Here is a 21,642-nt window from a genome sequence, read left to right on the forward strand (position 1 = left end):
GTTGTATAACAAGGCCTTGCAGGCTGTAAGTATTTTTTATTATATTCTCATATTTGAATGACAATTTAGCTGGATAAAACAAAATTTTCATTCAAATTTTATTTTCCTTCAATGCCTTAAAATTATTTTTTCATTTTTTTTATATATCTAACGTTAGTGTTGAGAAATATGGTGTCAATCTGGTTCATTTTATTTGGTGGGGAATCTCTTTCTGGAAGCTTTTAGAATTTTTCCTTTGTCTTAATGTTCCCATATTGTGCTATTAAATTTCCACATGTGGATATTCCCTCTATCCTGTTTGGTCCTGTATGAACTCCTTCTAGCTGAGATTTTTTTTTTATCTTTAATAATGAGAAATTAAACTATATTGTTTTTTCAAGTATTTATCCTCTCTTATTTTTCCCTCCTTTATGAAATCCCATCAACTGGATATTTGCACTTCTCCTGTCATCTCTCTTAGTCTTCTTTTTTTTCCTCTTTATTCTATCTTGCTCCCTCTAGGTAAGTTCCTCAATCTTACCTTCATTAATTTACTCTTCTGCTAGTGTTTGCTGATATCTACCCCATTGCTTAATATACTTTAATACCACATTCTCCATTCTGAATATTTCCCCTTAGTTCTTATTTACAACTTTTTTTCATCTTTTTTTATTTTATTTTTTGTTTTACTTATTTTTTTTAGAGAAAAAGAGCATGAGTCGGGGAGGGGGTGGGGGGGAGAGAGAGAGGAGAGAGAGACAGAGAGAGAGAGAGAGACAGAGAGAGAATCCCAAGCAGGCTCCACACTCAGCATGGAGCCCAATGCAGGGCTCAGTCCCATGATCCTGGGATCATGACCCGAGCCAAAATCAAGAGTTGCACACTCTACCTATTGAGCCACCAAGGAGCCCCAATTCTTATTTATAATTTCCTTTATCTTGCTTCATATTACTAATAAGTATATTTCTCAAGCATGTTTTAAATTCTTGGTACATTGTGTTGCAATAAAACTGCTTCAGATGATATACGGTATTGAGTTTATATCTTTCGCTTGTAATAGTTCTACTTTTCAGGGTTCTAGTATCTCTGTTTTGTTTTGCTTTGTGCGCTTGAGAACTGGAGAGCATTAGCTATTCCATCCAGAATTGTGTCCTGAGAATGGCTTGAAGGCCAGGTACTAGTTTGTCAGCCCCAGTGAGTTAAGTGAGAGAACAGGAGGCTAGAAGGCCTGAGGCACTACAAAACCTCCACTAAGCCTTCTTCCCTTTACTGCCACTGCACAGGCAGATTCTCTGATCAGGGTTTCACCTTTAATACTTAGAAGCACATCTGAAAGGAGGAAGTCTTCCTACACTGTAACTTCATCATCCGTGGGCCTTTGGAGAGGCAAGAAATGGAGGAGTGAAAGCCCAAGGGCAGCTAGTCTCTCCGGGGCTGCTTTCAGCCACATCCCACCCACCCCAGCAGGGCTTTTGTGTTACTCTCTTATCATCACTGGACAGCTGCTGCCAATTTCCATGGTGAAGGGGTGGACATTGATGGTCCCAAGGACCTAGGGAGGAGGCAAAAGCATAACTTGCAAACTCCCCTCTCCCTGCTCACTGCCTCTGGCAGCCTGCTATCTGAGGCTGTGGCCACCACACCCTCCAGCTCAAACAGCCTTAGTCCCACTCCTTCATTTTGTAGTTTCTTCATGGCTGATTTCCCCATCTTGACAGGAATGAAAAAACAGGTTTAATTCCTTCTGGAAGCCTTGTGCCTCACACACATATTATTCTTGATCATCATCCAAGATACAATTCCCTCGAGTCAGATCTCCTTTCCCACAGTTTCATTCCCACTTTACTTTGGACTTCTTTCCTCTAAGCCAACCATAATGTTCCTCTTTCTCTAAAATTTACTTATCGTGTCTCAAAGAACCTCCTTTCAGAGTATAAATAACTTTACAACATCCTCCATGTCTTCCAATGCCTTGCCTAAACTGAAACTTGGATACATCATAAGTACATCACAGCAGCCCACTGAGGGGCAAATGTCCATTTTCTCATATACACCAGGTCTGGGTTTGGAGATCAGACTTTTCCTTATTTTCCAATGCTCCTGTCCAGATCTCTGCTCCTCCCACTTCAAGTAAAAATCCCTGCTCCTTTAAGGATCATGCCTTTCTTTTCCTCATCACTGCTATTTACCAGTCTCTATCCACACCTCCCTGATTAACCAAAGACATTGGCAAAGAACTCAGACTATATACCCCTCTCCTGCCATCATCCTGGGTGACTTTGACATCCACATGGACAGTCCATTCATCACATTGTCCTTTTAATATCTTTGTCTCCTCAATTATAATGCCTTCAACCCATACCACTTCAGCTACTATTCCAGTATTAATAAACAAAAATCATGTTCACTTATTAAGTACTTAGTATTTTCCAGGAGATATCCTTAGTGTTTTACGTGATGGTCTTATTTAATACTGACAGTATTACTATGAATTAAGTACCATTATTGATTATTTCCATTTTCCAAATGACAAAACTAAGGTTTTGAGAATGTAAATAACTTGTCCAAGGTTGGTCACACAATTCACAATTAAAAGAGCCAAGATTCAGGAAGGAAGCGAAGAAAGGATACTTGAAATGTCCAAAGTACAAAGTATATAAATTTTTATTATATTATCTATACTTTCCTCCCTTTTGCCACTAAAAAAAAAAAAAAAAAAAAAAAAAAAAACAAGAATTGATACATCAGTAATATGGAACCTGCTCATCAAAAGCAGCTGGAAAAGTTGTTAAGACAGCAAATGAAGTGAATCATTAAAAAAAGGTATAAAGTGTGGATCCATCTGTCTTAATCTTTGTTAGAAAATACACTTCTTTTGCTAGAAATTCCTGGTGCTGACACAGTTATTACCACAGTATTTATGAAAGTTGAAGTTGGTCCCAAGATAGTTTAAACAACCTAGCTAATGTGCTGAAAAAGAAAATAAATGGCTTACAAACCTGATTCATGAGAGGACTCTAGGATACATTGCCCTTACTTCCTTTTTCAAAAACAGTGATATCTAATCTTATTCTGTGAATTAGCATTTTATCAGTTTTCAAGCAGTATCTAATGACCACATCTACATATTTATTCACAGAGGCATGAAGAACTAGAACAAGAAAATTACTAGTATCTCTTGCTTTGAAGATGTCCAGCTAAGTTCTGAATGCCTGCCAGCTTCATCAAGCATTAATTATTAAAAAAAGTAAAACATAGAAATGATCCTGAACTTGAATGATCACTTTAGAGAGATTGTAAAACTGTTAGAAATGAAAAATGGCTCATTTTGATATTGGGAAAGGAGGTTAATCATGCAAGTTAAAGGAGATTTTGTTAGAATTCATCATTTACTCATAGCATTCAGATTTTTATGTTACCCTGCCTCACCTTTCTTTCTTCTTCCTTAATTAAGGTGATAACAAAACCAATGAAGTTTAAAACACAATGGTTGCTTTTAGTCAAGAAGAAAATAGAAAATTTTTAATTTTCTACCTAAAGATAAGGTATTTCTTAAATCTTTCTTTCACTCTCAAAGTAGCAGAATATATTACATATCTGGGGAATATTTTGGAATTCATTACACAGGGACCAAAACTATCATGCTTTCCCCAACAATCCTGCAGCTGACAGAGTTTGTGCCTGGGCAATGTGCTTTTGAGTTACTGTTTACCATAAAGAGAGGTATGTGGAACATACAACTTTCTATATTGACCAAATTGCCCCCATGCACACGTTTCCAGAAGATTCCTTTGTGGCTTCATTTAAAACAATACATATTTCAGATAATACCTCACTGCTGCCACCTAGGCTGTTTAAGCCAAGAAAAGTGACTTATGCATTGACCATATTATACAAAGGCAACTCAACTCCTCAAGCCAGCCCATAACTGTTTCCCAAAAGTTAGAAAAAACTGAGAGGGTTTGTGATCAACACTCTCCCCTCAGCCAAGGAAATTCTACAGAATGTGCTGCAAGGAGAAAAAAATGATCCCAAGTTAAGGTTTGAGATGTAAGAAGGGATGATGAATAAAGAAATTGGAAAATATATGGGAAATCTGAATAAGCATTGATTACATAAAACAAGAGTATACATGTCTAAAACAATAGCAATAGTGTTTAACTAGTGATTTTTTTTTTTACAATACAACTAAAATACTGCACAAAAACAGCATATAAAATGGAGGGGCATATTTGACTTAATGTGTTTAACATTATATTATTCACAAAGATAATACTTACATTGATCAACTTTAGACTTGTTAAGTATGCATGTTTGAATGTTTTGGGTAAACACTAAATATTTAGAAATAGAGTGTATAACTTCCAAACTAATATAAGAAGGAGAAGATGAAATGAGAGGAAAAGAAAACTAAAGAGAGAGAGGATTGTGTGCTACAACAGAGACCAATACACCTGTCAAATTAAGAATGTACAGGGGTGCCTGGGTGGCTCAGTTAGTTGAGTGTACCACTCTTGATTCTGGCTCAGGACATGATTCCAGGGTTGTGGGATTGAGCCCTGCATGGGGTTCCGTGTTGAGTATGGAGTCTGCTTAGGATTCTTTCTTTCTTTCTCTTCCTCTCTACCCTCTCCCCTGCTCGCTCGTGCTCTCTCTCTCTCTCTCTATTAAAAAAAAAAAAAATGAATGCACATAACTGCAGAGCCCATGATCCACAAGTTCCATGCCCAGTAACACACATTTGAAAGCCTCTTGCACATGTGCACCAGGAGATACTTACGAAATATGAGGGAAGCAACCCCCTCAAGGTCTTTGCACTATCCCCTCTGCTTGTAACATTCTTTCCCCAGATCATTGCATAGTTCCTTCTGTCACCCCCAAATCCATTTTCAACTATTCACACTCTCTATTCATTCATTCATTCATTCATTCATTCATTTTGAGAGAGAGAGAGAAAAAATGTGAGCAGGGCAAAGGCAGAGAGAGAGAGAGAGAGAGAGAGAGAAAATCCCAAGCAGGCTCTGCACTGTCAGCACAGAGCCCAACATAGGGCACAAACCCACAAACCATGAGATCATGACCTGAGCTGAAATGAAGAGATGGATGCTCAGCTGACTGAGCCACCCAGGCACCCCAAACTATGCACACTGTTAATGAGATCTTCTCTGATAACGCTGTTAAAATCTCAATTCTATCCCCAATATAGTCACTCCTTATCTTTGTCTCTGCTTTGTCTCTATCATACTTATCACATTCTAACAAATCATATAATTTACTTTTTTTGTCTGTGTCTTCCAACTAGAATATAAGTTCAATAAGAGTGGGGATTTCTGTCTCTTTTGTTCACTGAGGTATACCCAGAATCTAAAACAGTGCCTCACATACAGTGGGCATTCCACTGAAATAATATCCTCACTTATTTTAGCAGAGAGGAATAAAGAAATAGCCCTAATGTCCATCAACATGGAAATAGACATGGGATTTGTGTTTATACAAAGGTATATTATGCAAGTGAGAATGAATAAACTGCATGCATCGATATGAATGAATTTTAAGAACAGATTGTTGAGCAAAAGCAAGTCACCAAAAGATATATACAGCATGACTACCTTTACATAAAGCTCAAAAATGTGAAATGTAAACAATATATTGTTTAGGGATACATGAGTATCTGCTAGAACTACAGACAAAATCAAGAGAATGAAAACTCAAAATCAAGATCCTGATCAAGTCTGGGCTCTGAGAGAGAAGGTAGGTGAGATGGGAGTACAGAAGTTCTATGTATTAAGCTGAATGGTAAGTACATGGGTATTTGCTTTACCATTTTTTGTATTATTTCCTATATATTAGATATAATATATACCCAACTGATTTGATTTTTTTAATTTTTCAATGTTTATTTATTTTTGAGAGAGAGAGAGAGTGTGTGAGCAGGGGAGGGGCAGGGAGAGAGGGAGACACAGAATCTGAAGCAGGCTCCAGGTTCTGAGCTGTCAGCACAGAACCCGATGCAGGGCTTGAACCCATGAACCATGAGATCATGACCTGAGCCAAAGCCAGATGTTTAACCGACTAAGCTACCTAGGTGCCCTTATACCCAACTGACTGTAAAGAGCAACACAGGTTTGGTCTTTGTCTTTCAATGATTTTCTGATTCTCTGGTCACTAACATATAAAACATGGTTCATGTCTCCCTGCTGCTGAGTGAACAAGAAGCTACTGGGCATCATTAAGTAAGCAGCCCTAAGGGCTACACTTGGGGCCAGAAAGTAATAAGCCTCAGATCCAGGTCTAGCTCTTGTCTTCTAACAGAGTATATGAAAAGCCCACATTTGATGGGTAATAAAATGGTGCTTTGCTATTTAATCTTGTTAAATCCATCTTTATTCCTCTCCTTCTTGATGAGTCACGGCAGTTAGTCCTCAGATAACATAAAAAAATTCGTTCAGGGAGCCTGTGTGGCTCAGTCCATTCAACATCTGACTCTTGATTTTGGCTCAGGTCATGATCTCATGGTTGTGGGACCCAGTGCCATATCAGGTTCTGCGCTGACAGCATGGAGCCTGCTTGGGATTTTCTCTCTCTCTCTCTCTCTCTCTCTCTCTCTCTCTCTCTCTCTCTCTCTCTCTCCCCTTCTCCCCTACTCTCTCTCAAAATAAATAGAAATGTTTTTAAAAAAAAACACACAATTTATTTCAAAACTACGCACAAATCTTTACAGCACAACGCCACAACTGTTAGAGGTATTTAACCTCTAACAGACCATCAATCAGGTATCTAAGTCACTGTGACTAAACTCTCTCCATGGTCCATGCCATGAGTACATTTGTCAATGGCATTTATTCTATTTTACTTCTACCACCAAAGCAATTCCTGATGATGTTAGAATGAATAGACTTAAGTTTCATATCCTTGTAAAATGTTGCCACCTTGGCCTTAAATTTTATAATATTATAATAAATATAAATTAATCATGACCTTTGGAGAGCCCCATCACTTAACTAATTTTAACCATTCTACATTAAACCTTTGAAGATTATTCTCAACATAGAAAAAATAAACTGTTTCCCGATATTATACCTGTCATAGGTACCATATCTAAAAGTTCTTCAGTCACAACTGAATTTTCCTCGATACCAAGATAAATACAGACAACGTGGTAGTATTATTTATATCTGTGTTCTCATCAGCTACAATTTAAAAACTCTGCAAATGCTCCTACACTCAGAAGCAGTATTTCTAGATAGGCTTCTATCTGTAAATGCTTTCCTTAGTTTGGGAAACAATTTCTGCCACACTTGGTAGATAATCTTATAAATAAAATCTTATAAACTTTTTACTATCTGCAAAAAGTTTTCATACTGGGTCAGTTGTTTCAATTACCACACAGTTGTTTCAATTAGCATTTCAAAGTATCTGCAACTGTTTTGTTAACACTCCAAAAGAAGCCCTACTGGTATGTCAGTTCCTTTATCAGATCCTTAGGTTTTTCTTTTTTATCAGTTGTCTTTACCTGGTATCAGTCACAGTCCTAGGATGATTTACTTCCTAATGACCTTTTAAAGTTGTATTCTTTCAGGGGCACCTGGGTGGCTCAGCTTGTTAAGCATCTGACTTTGGCTCAAGTCATGATCTCACTGCTTATGAGTTTGAAGCCCTGTGTAGGGCTCTGTGCTGACAGTTCAGAGCCTAAAGCCTGCTTGGGATTCTGTCTCTGTCTCTCTCTACCCCTCCCCCACTCATGTACTGTCTGTCTGTCTGTCTCTCTCTCAAATATAAATAACATTAAAAAATGTTTAAGTTGTATTCTTTCAAAACAGACATATCTTGATATTAAATACATGGAATATCTATCTCTTATGTGTACGCACAGAAAATATTCCCTTTTGCTCTCTCCCATTTTTCTTGACATATGCAGCCTTCTTTATCTATCTTTTACTTTGCCACTGATGCCAGACATAAGAATACAAGAAATGTTTTATTTCTCTCTTAATAAGTGGTGGCTGACCCTCAGTGTCAACATCAGAGAGACCATAAGAAGAGACAGAGCCTGGAGCAACTCTAGTACTCACCTCCAGTCAATAGTTGCTTTATGAAAATGTGGGTCCATCATTGTCGAATGTCTGATGTTTCAAGAAGTACCAGAAATTCATGCTTGAGGTTATTAAAAATAACTCACAATTTTTAATGTTGGCAAATAATTCAATTTCTTTCTAACATTATATGGTTCAAGTAAAACACTTAGCTGACCAGGTACAGCCTATAGGGAAGCTGTTTGAGACACCAATAAATGCTTTGATGTTTCAGTTGTTGATGTGACCTTATCAAATTCAAAGGTAATTTAAGATACTTAAACTTAAAATGCTCCCAAGGAAACACAAGATTCTGGTAGCAAGTAATTAGATTCTGAGTTCCAAAGCTCTGCAGAAAAATACCCACACTCCTAGTTAAACAGCAAAACAACAGATCTCTGGTCCACTGTCAGTGCAAGTTCACTTGTGGCAGTATTTAAACAGAAGGATAAATGGAAAGAGACAAGTCACCTTTTTCCCTTTAATCTTTACACACAGTGAGACTCCAATTCTTCCCCTTTCCTTTCCTTTTTCTACTTTATCAAATCTGAAAATGCCAAGGCATTTTACAGTTTCCCAATATTAACCAAAATGTCTGAAGTCACTAGATAAAAACAAAGAAATATCCTCATAGTTAAAGGGGATATGGGAGATAGTTAATTTAACTCATGTAAAAACCCAATAATTTAGTCTTAAGCTAAAAGAAAAAAAATTCTATGTGCAAAAGTAGCAGAATTAAATAATTTCTGAAAAAAAATTCCCAGCAACTGATGGACTAATTTTACATGGCTTTGCAGAGTGACTGACTACCCTCTTAGGAGTTCATTAAAAGCCATTTAATGAAAAATGTAAAATGTTAACATCCTCTCTGATACCAGATCTAACTTCATTGCAATTTGCATATTTTATTCATCAACATTGTCTTTTAATTTTTAATTAGTGTTAGCCTTAAAACACATTTCCATCATCTGTTTCAGCAAATTAACCTTTATGATGTAATGAAAAAATACAAAGTACAAAACACAGACAGACTACATTTAGGAAATTTACAGACACTGATGATAATATTAAGAGCCTCTTAATATTGTTTCTTAGGTTAAGGTCCATCCATAACCTACTAAAGCTCTTAATTGACCTTCTATCTCAGGTCAGACAGATCCAATAAAGTATGTAAAACTAATGTGAATGCCTGCAAATAATGTTTTGAGGATGGAGCCAAGAGAGCACAACTTACTCATTGGTATATTACCAGCACCAATACTTAACTCATTTCACAAATGTTAGTTAAGCAGCTACTGTGTGTCTACCAAGCCCACTATACTAGGTGCTGGGAACAATAAAATGATGAACAAGTAGCTAAAGAATTTACAGAATTGCTATTTATTCAGCACTGTACCATATACAATGCTGTTATAAGAAGATATGTTAATTTGAATCACAAAACCAAAGCATAGCCTATAATAAACATCCTTGTGGTCTTTCTACATTTTCCACTTGAACATTTGGAAGTTTCAAGTGTATATAAATGATATCCTATTAACAGCATTATGCACATATTAGAGGTAATTGTGCATTGTTATATCAAATATTTGAAAGTCTTCAGTATCCATTATTTAATCAAGTGGTTGCAGAGTCAGCTGGCATATTATTAACCAGCTTCTCTACTCTGCCTCATTAAAAAAGCTTGTGTACAGAAAACAAGCACTAAACGTGAAATAACTCCATGAGGTATTTTATTTTAATAAAAAACATATCTGTGTATACATACACACACACACACACACACACACACACATATTTTGTATGTATGCCCTAACTGTCCACTAAAGAAGCCTAGAAACTGATCAACACAGTAGTAAAATTCCTATTAATGAAATTTTTTCCATTAAAAGAAGCCAGAATTTCTTGAAGAAATTGTTGATTCAAAGTCTGGGACAGAAGATGTACGAGAAGAACCTGGAATATCTTGACATACCAGAGAGCAAGGAAGTTATCAATAGGACTCCAGAGGATATCACTGGTCAATGATGGGGTAATTTGAGCTTCAATAAAGAATATAATTGCATGTTTCTTGCTCAAGATGGTGATGTAGGAAGACTCTGAACTCACCTCCTCCGTAGAACACACCCAATTACACCTGTAAATAGAGCAATTCCTCCTGAAGAAGAACTGAGGTCTGACTTAACAGCTATTAAATAACCAAAGACAAAGAGAATGGCAAGAGAAAAATAGGAGAGATGGAGACACAGTAACAAAGGGAACCCTTACCCCCAACACTGTGAGTGGCAGTGGGAAGGGATAGTACTAAGAGACCTAGAACAGATCCCTCTGTCCTTGGGCACAGAAAAATAGTTGTGGTTGAAAAGAACAACTAGCATATAAGACAGAAAACACTAGAACCCTGCCAAGAAGTGAAGGAACTATGAGAAGGCTCTCCAGGTCAGTGGTACTGGAGAATGATCAGGTTTATGTTCCCACCCCACGATGGAAACCTGGACCAGAGCAGGGTCCAGACACCATAAGGGGTGGGTCCAGCTATCACAGGGAGCTTACAACTTCAGGGAATCCAGGGTCCACAGGCCCACACCAGCACTAGCCATGTTGGGACACAGGGAAAAAAAAGGCTGTGGTTCCAAAGGACCCAAGAACTACGGGAGTATTCTCTCCCCATGCACCTTAAAAGCCTGGAGCAGGATCTGACTCACTGTGATTCAGTCAGTCAACAAAAGTCACCAAGCATACATAGTTTGCATAGAGGTCACCATACACAAGACCACTTCTTCTACTTAGGAGAAGTAGTCATTTTGCCTTATCCATAGAAACAAATACAGGAAGTCAAGCAAAATGGGAATGCAGAAGAATATGCTCCAAAAGAAAGAATAAGAAAAAAACCTCAGTAAATGAATTAAATGAAACAGATAAGCAATATGACTGATAAAGAATTCAAAGTAATGATCATAAAGATACTCACTGGGCTGGAGAAAAGAATAGAAGAACCCAGTAAGATCTTCAATAAAGAGATAGAAAATGTTTAAAAGAACCAATCAGAAGTAAAGAATATAATAACTGAAATAAAAAGAAAAACACACACTAGAGGTAATCAATAGTACATTAGAGAATGCAGAACACATCGGCAATCTCTGGAAGACAGGGTAATGAAAAGAACACAAGCTGAGCAGCAAGAAGAGAAAAGAATTTAAAAAGTCCAAGAAATCTTTCACATTACAGGGGTCCCAGAAGAAGAAGAGAGAGATGAAGGTGTAGGAAGCTTATTTGAAAAAATAATAACTGAAAACCTCCATAACTTAAGGAGGGAAATAGTCCAAGAAGCACAGTTCCAAAAACGATGAACCCAAGGAGGTCTACACCATGGCACATAATAATTAAAATCTCAAAGTTTAAAGATAAAGAGAGAATCCCAAAAGCAGCAAGACAGAAACAAAAAAAGTTACCTACAAGGGAAAAATCTACAACACTATCAGCTAATTTTCCAGCAGAAACTTTGCAAGCCAGGAGGGAGTGGCATGATACATTCAAAGTGCTGAAAGTAAAAAACCTACAACCAAGAATACTCTACTGAGAAAGGTTATCATTCAGATTTGAAGGAGAGATAAAGAGTTTCCCAAACAAAAGATAGAGGAGTTTATCACTACTAAATCAGGCTTACAGAAATGTTAAAGGGACTTAAGTGGAATAGAAATAGCCATAATAAGACATAAGAAAAATATGAATAAAAGATGTAAAATATGACAACATACATAAAATGATACATATGATCATTTTATGATATGATACATAAAATGTGGAGAAGGGAGTAAAAAAGGAAGAAAAGAAGAAAAAGGAAAAGAAAAAAGTATTTTTCTGGGTTTTTTTTGGTTGTTTGTTTTTTGGGTTTTGTTTTGTTTTTGTTTTTGCTTTTGTTTTTGTTTTTGTTTTTTTTAGAATGTGTTTGAACTTAAATGACCATCAAATTAATATGGACTGCTATTTACATAGGACGTTATATATGAACATCATGGTAACCACACACCCAAAACCTATGATAGATACACAAAACATAAAGAGAAAGAAAACTGAACAAAACACTATAGCTACTCATCAATCACAAAGAAGAGAGTAAGTGAAGAAAAAAGGAACAAAGAGGAACTACAAAAAACAAACTTTAAAAATGGCAATAAGCACATGTCTATCAATGATTACTTTAAATGTAAATGGCCTAAATGCTCCAATCTAAAGGCAATGGTGGAATGGATTGAAAGAAAGAAAGAAAGAAAGAAAGAAAGAAAGAAAGAAAGAAAGAAAGAAAGAAAGAAAAAAGAAAAAATAATCATATATATGTGGCCTACAAAAGACTCACTTCAGACCTAAAGATGCAAACAGACTGAAACTGAAGGGATGGAAAAACATTCACGATGCAAATAGAGGTGGAGAAGAAAAGCCAGGATAGCAATAATTGTATGATATGAAATGACTTTAAAACAAAGACTGTAACAAGGGACAAAGAAGGGTACTACATAATGATAAAAGGATTAATCCAACAAGAGGCTATAACAATTGTAAATACCTATGCATTCAACACTGGAATACCTAAATGCATAAAGCAAACATTAACAGACATAAAGAGAGAAACTGATGATAATACAACAATGGTAGAAGACTTTAACACTCCACTTACGTCAATGGATAGATCATCCAGACAGAAAATCAATAAGGAAACAATGTCTTTGAATGACACATTGGACTAGATGGACTTAATAGAAGTATATAGAACATTCCATCCAAAAACAAATACACATTCTTTTCAAGTGTGCATGGAACATTCTGCCAAATAGATCACATATTGGGCCATAAAGCAAGCCTCGATAAATTTAAAAAGATTGAAAAGATGCCATGCATCTTTTCTGACTGCAATAGTAGTACTATATCACAAGAAAAAAAACACAAATACATGGAGACTAAGAAAAAACAAATGGGTCAATGAAGCGGTCAAAGAAGAAATAAAAAAATACATAGCGACAAATAAAAAAGGAAACACAACGGTCCCAAAATCTCTGGGACACAGGGAAAGCTGTTCAAAGAGGGAAGTATTTAGCAATAAGGACTACCTCAAGAAACAGAAAAGACTCATACAATTTAACCTTATGGCTAAAGAAACTGGGAAAAGAAGAACAATGGCCAAGGTGAATAGAAGAAATGACATAATAAAGATCAGAACAGAAATAAAACACATAGGGACAAAAAAACAATAGGAAAAGAAACAATAAAACCAAGAGCTGGTTATTTGAAAAGATTAAAAAAGTTGACAAACCCTTTACCAGACTCATCAAGAAAAAAAGAGACGATCTACTGAGGATTGATGGGGGGTGGGAGGGAGGGGAGGGTGGGTGATGGGTATTGAGGAGGGCACCTTTTAGGATGAGCACTGGGTGTTGTATGGAAACCAATTTGACAATAAATTTCATATATTAAAAAAATATATATATTATTTCCTAAAAAAAAAAAAAGAAAAAGAAAAAAAGAGAGGATCCTAATAAATAAAATCAGAAACAAGAGAGAACAAATGATATCACAGAAATACCAAAGATTGTAAGAGAATACCATGAAACTTATGTGACAACAAATTGGACAACCTAGAAGAACTGGATAAATTCTAGAAACATACTGTCTTCCAAAACTAAACCAGGGGGGTGGAGAAAATATGAACAGACTGAATATGAATAATGAAATTGAGTCAGTAATCCAAAAATACCAAAAAACAAAAGTCCAGGATCAGATGGATTCACAAGTGAATACTACCAGACATTTAAAGAAAAGTTAAAACCTATTCTCCTTAAACTATTTCAAAAAATAGAAGAGGAAAGAAAGCTTCCAAATACATTCAAGACCAGCATTATCTTGACAGCAACACCAGATGACACTGCAAGAAAAGAAAACTACAGGACAATGTCCCTGATGAACATAGATGCAAAAATCCTCAAAAAAAATTAGCAAACCATATACAACAATACATTAAAAAGATCATCATGATCAGGTGAGATTTATTCCTTTGATGCAGGGGTGGTTTAATATTTCAATTCAATCAACATCATACACCACATTAACAAAAAATAAAAAATCATATGATCATCTCAATACATGAAGAGAAAGGATTTGACAAGATTGAACACTCATTCATGATAAAAACTCTCAACAACATGGAGTTAGAGGGAACATACCTACCATAATAAAGGCCATATATGAAAAATCCACAGCTAATATAATCCTCAATGGTGAAAAACTAAGAGCTTTCTATCTAAGGTTAGGAGTGAGACAAGGATGTCCACTCTCACTACTTTTATTCAACATAGTACTAGAAGACCTAGCCACTGCAACCAGAAAAGAAAAAAGAAGGGGCATCTGGGTGGCTCAAACATCCAACTTTAGCTCAGTTCAGCTCTTGCAGTTCATGAATTTGGGCCCCACATCAGGCTCTGTGCTGACAGGTGAGAGCCTGGAGTCTGCTTTGGATTCTGTGTCTTTCTCTCTCTCTGCCCCTTCCCAACTTGCTCTCTCTCTCTCTCAAAAATAAATAATAAAAACATTGTAAAAATTAAAAAAAAAGAAATAAGAAGCATCCATACTGGTAAAGAAGGTAAACTGTCACTATTCCTAGACAACATGATGCTACACATAGAAAATCCTAAAGATTCCATCAAAAAAACTACTAGAAGTAATAAACAAATTCAGTAAAGTGGTAGGATACAAAATTAATATCCTGAAATCAGCATGTTTCTATACTAACAATGAAGTCACAGAATGAAAATTTTAAAAACAACACCATTTGCAATTGCACCAAAAAGAATAAAATAAAACATCTAGGGATAAACTTAACCAATGAGCTGAAAGACCTGTACTCCAAAAACTATAAAACATTGATGAAAGAATTTAAAGATGACACAAACAAATGGAAACATATTCCATGCTCACGGGTTGGAAGAACTAACACTGTCAAAATGTCCAGGTTACCCAAGGCAATCTACAGATTCAGTGCAATTTCTATCAAAATACCAACAGCATTTTTCACAAAACTAGAACAAATAATACTAAAATTTTTATGAAACCACAAATGACCTCAAATAACCAGAGCAATCCTGAGAAAGAAGAAAAAAGCTTAAAGTATCTCAATCCCAGATTTCGAGATATACTACAAAGCTGTAGTAATTAAAAAGTATGCTACCAGCACAAAAATAGACACAGATCAATAGAATAGGATAGAGATCCCAGAAATAAACCCACATGTTAATGGTCAATTAATCTATGACAAAGGAGTCAGGAATATATAATGGGGAAAGACAGTCTTTTCAATAAATAGTGCTGGGAACATTGGACAGCTACATGCCAAAGAATGAAATTGGACTAATTTCTAACACCATACACAAAAATAAACTCAAAATGTATTAAAGACCTAAACATGAGACCTGAAATCATAAAAATCCTAGAAGAGAACAAAGGCAGCAATTTCTCTGACATCAGCCATAGCAACATTTTTCTAATTATGTCTCCTGAGGCAAGAGAAACAAAAACAAAAATAAACTATTGGGACTACATCAAAATAAAAAGCTTTTGTACAGTGAAGGAAACCATCAATAAACCAAAAAACAACCTACTAATTGGGAAAAGATTGTTGCGAATGATATATTTGATAAAGGGTTAATAACCAAAATATATAAAAAACCCATACACTTCAACACCAAAAGAACAATTCAATTTAAAAAAGACAGTCTCTTCAACAAATGGTGGTGGGAAAACAGGACAGCAACATGCAGAAGAATGGACTACTTTCTTATACCATACACATACAAAAAAAATCAAAATCGATGAAAGACCTAAATGTGAGACAGGAAACCAGTAAAATCATAAAGAGAACACAGGCAATAACCTCTCTGACACTGACCATAGCAACTTCTTACTAGACATGTCTCTGGAGGTAAGGGAAACAAAGGCAAAAATGAACTACTGGGATTTCACCAAGATAAAAATCTTCTGCACAGTGAAGGAAACAATCAACAAAACTAAAAGGCAACTAATGGAATGGGAGAAGATATTTGCAAATGACCTATCTGATAAAGTGTTACTATCCAAAATCTATTAAGAACTTATCAAACTCAGCACCAAAAAAACAAATAATCCAGTTAAGAAACGTGCAGAAGACATGAACAGATTCTTTTCTAAAGAAGACATATACATGGCTAACAGACATATGAGAAAACACTCAATATCACTCTTCATCAGGGGAAAATCAAAACTGCAATGAGATACCACCTCACACCTGTCAGAATGGCTGAAATGAACAGCACAGGAAACAGATGTTGGCAAGGATGCAAAGAAAGAGAAACCCTCTTACACTGTTGGAGGGAATGCAAATTGGTGCAGCCACTCTGGAAAACAGTATGGAGGTTCCTCAAAAAGTTAAAAATAGAACCACCCTATGATCCAGTAATCACACTACTAGGTATTTACCCAAAAGATACAAAAATACTGATTTAAAGGGGCACACGCACTCTGATGTTTATAGCAGCATTATCAACAATAGCCAAATTATGAAAGAGTCCAAATGTCCATCAACTGATGAATGGATAAGGAAGATTTGGTATCTATATACAATGGAATATTACTCATCCATAAAAAAGAATGAAATCTTGCCATTTGCAAGGACATGGATGGAGCCAGAGTATATTATGCTAAGTGAAATAAGTCAGAGAAAGACAAATACCATATGATTTCATTCATATGTGGAACTTAAGAAACAAAACAGATGAACATAGGGGAAAGAAGAGAAAAAGGAGAGGGAGACTCTCCCTCAAATGGTAAGAGACTCTCAAACCATCAGAGACTATTAACTAAGAAAGAACAAACTAAGGGTTGCTGGAGGGGAGGTGTGCAGGGGATGGACTAAATTGGTGATGAGTATTAAGGAGGGCATTTGTTGTGATGAGCACTGGGTGTTATAGTAAGTGATGAATCACTAAATTCTACTCCTGAAACCAATATTACACTATATGTTAATTAACTAGAATTTAAGTATAAACTTGAAACAAAAAAAATCCAATTAAAAATGGGCAGAGGATCTGAATAAACATTTTCCCAGAGAAGACATACAGATGGACAACAGATACATGAGAAAAATGCTCAACATCACTCAGCATCAGGGAAATGCAAATCAAAACCACAATGAGCTATCACCTCATGCCTATCAAAATGGCTGAAATCAAAAACACAAGAAACAACAAGTGTTGGTGAGGATGTGAAGAAAAAGTAACCCTCATGCCTTATTGTTGGGAATGCATTCTGCTGCAGCCACTATGGAAAATAATGTAGAGATTCCTCAAAAAATCAAAAACAGAATTACCATATGATCCAGTAATCCCACTACTATTTACCCAAGGAATACAAAAACACTAATTCAAAAGATATGTACCCTTATGTTTATTACAGCATTATTTATAATAGACATATTATGGAAGCAGCCCAAGTGTCCATTGATAAACAAATGGATACAGAAGATGTGGTACACACACACACACACACACACACACACACAAATGGAATATTACTCAGGCATAAAAAAGAATAAAATATTGCCACTGCAACAACATGAATGGATTTAGAGAGTATAATGCTAAGCAAAATAAGTGAGTAAGAGAAAGACCAATACCATATACGATCTTACTTACATGTGGAATTTAAGAAACAAAACCAATGGGGGCACCTGGGTGACTCAGTCAGTTAAGCCTCTGACTTCGGCTCAGGTCATGATCTCCCAGTTCGTGAGTTCAAGCTCCGCATCAGGCTCTATGCTGACAACTCAGAGCCTGGAGCCTGTTTCGGATTCTGTGTCTCTCTCTGCCCCTCCCCTGCTCATGTTCTGTCTCTCTCTCTTTCTGTCTCTCAAAAATAAATAAAAACATTTTTAAAAACTAAAAAAAAAAAAAGGAACAAAGAAAAAAAGAGCAAACCAAATAACTAACAGACTCTTAACTATAGAGAACAAACTAATAGTTACCAGAGGAGCCGTCAGGGGGTGCAAGGATGGGTGAAGTAAGTGAAAGGAATTAAGAGTATACTTATCATGATGAGCACTGAGTAACATACAAAATTGTTGAATCACTGCATTGTACACCAGAAACTAATATAACATTGTATGTTAACTATACTGGTATTAAAATAAATTAATTGAGGCAGCCACCTGAGTGGCCATTGCCACAGACACCTCCAGAGGACCCAATTGAGGAGGAAGCAGAGGTTTCGCTGGCTCCCGCCTTCACCTAGGTCCTCCCTGGACATTCAAGAGGGACTGCAGGTTATGGGTACTACATATGCTTTCAGAGCAGTACTGTGAGGAAGCTTAAAGTGGGATGGCAGGAGAACCTCATCCTTATGACCCGTGACTCCAGTGATCCAGAGAATTGGGATCAGAAATTACATAGCAGATCTCATAAACTGTGTAAACATTCAAGTACTCCCGCACGTGTTGCTAAAGGAGTTGTTGACCACACCAAAATGAGTCTACATGGTGCTAGTGGGGAACATGAACAATCAAGAGATAGATGAAGGTCAAGTGCCAGATCACAAGATTCATCTCATGAAAGAACGGAATCTCAACTCACTCCTTGTATTAGAAATGTTACTTCTGTGGGGTCCTGGATGGCTCAGTCAGTTGAGCATCCGACTTCGGCTCAGGTCATGATCTCATGGTCTGTGAGTTCGAGCCCCACGTCTGGCTCTGTGCTGACAGCTCAGAGCCTGGAGCCTGTTTCAGATTCTGTGTCTCCTTCTCTCTCTGCCCCCGCCCCGCTCATGCTCTATCTCTCTCTCCCTCTGTCAAAAATAAATAAACATTAAAAAAATTTTTTTAAAGAAATGTTACTTCTCCAACACAACAGCACCATGTAAACGAGAAAAAAACCATAGTTCCTCTCATCCAAGCAGTCCTCGTCTTCAGAAGTCATCTCCAAATGATTCTAGTAGCAGTGCTGGGAACAGCAGCAGAAACAGTAGTCAGTCAAGTTCAGATGGTACTGTAAGACATCTGGGGAGATGGTGTTTATATATGAAAATGCAAAAGAAGGAGCTTGGAATGTAAGAACGTCGGAACGAGTAACACTGATAGTGGATAACACTAGATTTGTTGTAGACCCATCCATTTTTACTTCACAGCCAAACACAATGTTGGGCAGGATGTTTGGATCTGGCAGAGAACCTAATTTTACACGTCCCAATGAGAAGGGAGACTATGAAGTGGCAGAGGAAATTGGCTCCACTGTGTTTCAAGCTATTCTGGATTACTACAAAAAAGGAATAATCCATTGTCCTGATGGCATATCTGTTCCTGAACTGAGAGAAGCATGCGACTATCTTTGTATTTCTTTTGAATAAAGCACTATTAAATGTAGAGATCTCAGTGCCCTAATGCATGAGTTATCAAATGATGGTGCTCGTATACAGTTTGAATTATCTGGGAGAAATGATCCTGCCTCTCATGGTAGCTAGTGCCCAGAGTGGGGAAAGAGAATGCCACATAGTAGTGCTTACCAATGATGATGTGGTTGATTGGAATGAAGAGTATCCACCACAGATGGGAGAAGAGTATTCACAAATTATTGATAGCAAAAAATTATATAGATTTTTCAAGTACATTGAAAACAGACATGTGGCCAAATCAGTTTTAAAGGAGAGTGGTCTTAAGAAGATTAGATTGGGAATAGAAGGTTATCCTACCTACAAAGAAAAAGTAACGAAAAGGCCTGGTGTCCCCCCAGAAGTGATTTACAACTATGTCCAAAGACCCTCTATTTGAATGTCTTGGGAAAAGGAAGAAGGAAGGAGTCAGCATGTAGACTTTCAGTGTGTAAAAAGTAAATCTATCACCAACCTTGCAGCAGCTGCCACAGACATTCCCCAGGACCAGCTGGTAGTCATGCACCCGACTCCACAAGTGGACGAGCCGGATATTCTCCTGATGCACCCCCCTTTGGCAACAATGACCTCAGTCCTGATGCACAGAATCCAATGCTGTGATGCTGATGTTCTTGAAACCATCGCATGCTACCCTTCACAATGACGTCGCACTCTCATTCTGCACTACAAGGCCACGCTCTTCATCGTGAGATGCACATAGCAATGTTTAGGATATTGCACTGGAGGCTTTTTTAAAGACCAAAGGTAGCTGAATGGTTTTTTAAATGAGTACAACTCTAGCATCCTGAGGTTCCAGTTATATAAATGTATTTGCTTACCAGTAAGTTTGTGAAATTGGTTCTTTGTATGGGGGACTGTCCTTTTTCATACACATAGATATTTTCAGAAGTGGGGAAAATTGGCAGGTGGGGTCTTTTCAGCTTAGATTGACACTTTTCACACCCCATGTAAAACATAGAATATTACATAGTTGCATTTTATAAATGGTGGTTAAATGGAACTGTTCAAGCCATTTTTATAGTTGTGATGCACAATATAACTGAAATAACTGCTTCTATCAAAGTATTCCTTCAGTAAAATGTATATAGTTTGCTGCCCATGATGAGCAAAAAAAATGAGTATTTATCATTGGGGTTATTTGAATGGTTAGGATGAGATTCAATGCCTATATCTTCTTTCTCCCCACTGCTGTTCTCGCCCTTTTACAGTGAGTCACATGCAGGAAGTGTGAACATGCCTTACCCTTAATCTGTTCAGATATTTACTTACTAATTTTTAAAAAATTTTTTTCAATGTTTATTTATTTTTGAGACACAGAGACAGAGCATGAGTGGGGGAGGGGCAGAGACAGAGAGGGAGACACAGAATCTGAAACAGGCTCCGGGCTCTGAGCTGTTGGCACAGGGCCCAACAGGGGGCTCAAACCCACGAACCGTGAGATCATGACCTGAGCCAAAGTCAGACGCTTAACCGACTGAGCCACTCAGGCACACCACTAATTTTTTATTCTTAAGAGTTATGGGATAGGAAAATGAAGTGTTTGCTCTTCATTTACTAAATGATTGTAAACTCGAGTTTTTCATCAAAATAAAATTCCATTGTTCTAAAATAAATAAATAAAAATAAATAAATAAATAAATAAAATTAATTGAAATTTTATTTTAAAAAATCTTTTAAACAATTAAAAATAAAAATACCAGATAATCCAATAATTTCACTATTGGGTATTCACCCAGGAAAAACTAAAACACTAACTCAAAAAGATGTATGCACTCCTTTGTTTGCTGAAGCATTATTCACAATAGCTGAGACATGGTAGCAACCGAAGTATCCATCAGCAGACACATGGATGAGGAAAATGTGGCATATATATACAATGGAATATTATACATCCATAAAAAAAGATGAGATCATGCTATTTGAGACAACATAGATGGACCCAGAGAGTATTATGCTAAGTGAAATAAATCCACTGAAAAAGATAAATACTATATGATTTCACTCATAAATGGAATTTTAAAGAATAATAAAAAGCAAAATTAGAACTATAAATACAGAGAACAAATTGATGCTTGCCAGAGGGACAGGGGCTTGGGGGTTGGGAAAAATGGGTGAAGGGGAAAGGGAGATATAG

At 36.7% G+C, this 21,642-nt stretch overlaps 1 protein-coding gene and 1 pseudogene across 2 annotated transcripts in view; one reads left to right on the forward strand and one right to left on the reverse strand.

The window, feature by feature from the left end:
* The window catches only part of GIPC2 (GIPC PDZ domain containing family member 2), a 445,972-nt gene that overhangs the window by 173,329 nt on the left and 251,001 nt on the right, over positions 1-21,642 (reverse strand). The window lies entirely within an intron of this gene.
* LOC109246286 (BTB/POZ domain-containing protein 10-like) lies at positions 19,115-20,108 on the forward strand (annotated as a pseudogene).

The sequence above is a fragment of the Panthera pardus genome, unplaced genomic scaffold (genome assembly GCF_024362965.1).
Source record: "Panthera pardus isolate Hobbes unplaced genomic scaffold, ASM2436296v1 HiC_scaffold_11, whole genome shotgun sequence".
NCBI classification, from domain to species: domain Eukaryota; kingdom Metazoa; phylum Chordata; class Mammalia; order Carnivora; family Felidae; genus Panthera; species Panthera pardus.